Source organism: Alternaria triticimaculans (assembly GCF_023758025.1).
Source record: "Alternaria triticimaculans strain BMP 0046 chromosome Unknown scaffold_42, whole genome shotgun sequence".
Lineage (NCBI taxonomy): Eukaryota > Fungi > Ascomycota > Dothideomycetes > Pleosporales > Pleosporaceae > Alternaria > Alternaria triticimaculans.
The window spans coordinates 132,030-134,727 of record NW_026055999.1 but is presented as its reverse complement, the minus strand read 5'-3'; positions in this window follow the sequence as shown (position 1 = coordinate 134,727).

Here is a 2,698-nt window from a genome sequence, read left to right as displayed (position 1 = left end):
AAGTACTATTTTAAGTAAGACTCTTTTTCTTATTAAAAGTATAATAACGTTTACTATTAGAAATATATAAAAGAACTTAAATACTAAGTTTAACCTAAAAGTATAGAGTATACTAGAAATACTTAATACTACTTTTAGAGTATTAGTTATTCTCTTTATACTAAGTAAGCTATTTTTAAAGTAAAGACTAGACCTTTTATATACTAAATAAAAATTTATAAATATATAGTATATATAGCTCTAGTAGATAAAGACTAAGTTTTTTAAAGTACTACTAGTAGCTCTAATAGTAGAAGAATATAACTTTATTAAAGCTATATTATATAGCGTATATAATAAGTAGAAAGTAAAGATTTTTTATTATCTTTATTAGGTATATAATTATTAAGCTAAGGTATAAATAGTACGTCTTAAAAAAAACTATATTAAGTAGGTATAGTATACTATTATAAATAACCTAAGTATTATTATAAAGTTTAGACTATAGCTATAAGAGCTTAGAAGTTATTACTATAGATAGAGAATAAGTAAGTAAGTAGGTAGATAAGAGTAAATATAAATAGTAAGTAGTAGTTATATAATATAGCTAATATAGCTAGCTTATAAGTAATTATATATAAAATATAAGTTACTAGTATTTATATAAGTATTATATAGGTATTATATAGATATCTTAGGTTAGTTTAGAGACTTTATACTAGTAGTAGACTTACTTAGTTTCTTTTTAGTATTATATAATTATATAAAGCTAGTACTAGTACTAGTTAATAGTTTAAATAGCTATTAGTAATATATAATAAATATAAAGTAGTTAGCCTATTATAATTACGTACGTAGTAACTATTATATTAGTAGTAATAGTAGTAGTAGTAGTAGTAGTAGTAGTATAGGTATAAGTATTATAAGTTATAAATCTAGGCTTATATTAGAGATTTTTTAAGTTTACTTTTAGAGTCTAATATAGTAATATATTATTATGTAATTACATAATTACGTAATTACTTAATTTAAATAAGTACACTATAGGCTCTATCTCTTAGGTCTAGAAAGAAGAACTAAGTTTATAAAAGCGCTAAAAGTAAAAAATAGCTTAGTATTATACTAAAGTATCTAAGCGCTTATAAAGCGCGTAGTATAATATATTAGTTAAGTTTTATATTAGTATAGATATTTATATAGTAGAGTAGTAGGTAGTAATAGTAATAGTATTATAATATTACTAGTAATACTATTTCTATAAGAGTACTATATATTAGTTAGATATACTAGTTAGGTTAAGAAGCGCGCGTATAGTAGAGGTTAACTTATACTAAATATAAAGCTATATTTAGTATATTAGTATATATATATATATATATATATATATAATATAATATAATATAATATAATATATATAGTATAGAGTAATTATATAGTATATAAGGTAGAGCGTAAAGTAGGTATATAGTAGATAGATATAAGTATAAGTATAGATATATTATAAAGATACTAGCTAGATAGCTATTTAAGATAGTAGGCGCCTAAAGCGCTATATAGTACTAGTAGGCTTAAGAGCTATATTAAGTAGATATATATAGATAAGTTCTCTAACTTAGACTAGAGAGTCTAGGTTAAGAGCCTATATATATATATATATATATATATATATATAAGTTACTTAACTTTATAAGAAAAGTTTTTATAAGTTTTATAGCTATAGTTAAGTACTACTATTAGTAAAAGGTTATAAAAATCTATTAAAATAATAATACTACTATACTATCTTAGAGAGAGTACTAAAGATATAAAAAATAAACTAAAAAGAAAAGAATTATAATTATAATACTTTTACTATATACTTATAAGTCTAATAGCTTAGTAGAGAAAGCTAGCTAAAAGCTTATTACTAAGTTAATTAACATGTATATAAGTGCTAATTCTCTAGCTAAACTCTAGCTAGTAGTTATAAATATAGTAGCTTAACTTTATAAAATAAGTTTATTATAGCTTTATAGCTACTAATTCTTTTATTAGATATTATATAGGTAGTTTAGAAAGTACTTCTAATATTATTAGCTATCTAAGATTTAATACTAAGCTACTAATTTTTACTTAAAAAAAGTAAAATCTATACTTATAGCTATTATATATATTTACTTAATAGTAATTATATAGCTAAAAAGTACTATTAAAACTTTAAAGTTAAGCTTTATAGCTATATAAAATATCTTATTAGCTATTAAGCTTTTAATATATATTATATATAAGTACTAGTAATTAATTAGAAAATTATAACTTATAACATAACTTTTAATAATTAGAAGTTCTATTAAGGTAAGCGTAATAAGAAGCTATCTAGAGATTAAGTATTTAGGTAAGTTAGAATACTTAATAATAGTAAGCTAATTAATTTTATAAAAAAAATTAATATTTTATTTATTAATTAAATAGTACATATAGTAGAGCTATTAACTACTATATAAAATCTTAGAGATAATATAAACTATAATTAAAGTAATAAAGTTAGTTTATTTATTAAACTTAATTAAAGCTCTATAGATTTAATAGAAATAAAGTATAAAGCTAGTATTTTATTAAAAATCTTTAATAATTAATAGCTTTTTACTAAGCTTACTACTCTAGAATCTATATCTTAGCTAGAGCTTTTAGAGATAGATAATTAAAGTAATTATAAAGTTTGTAATAGTTAAGAAGTAGT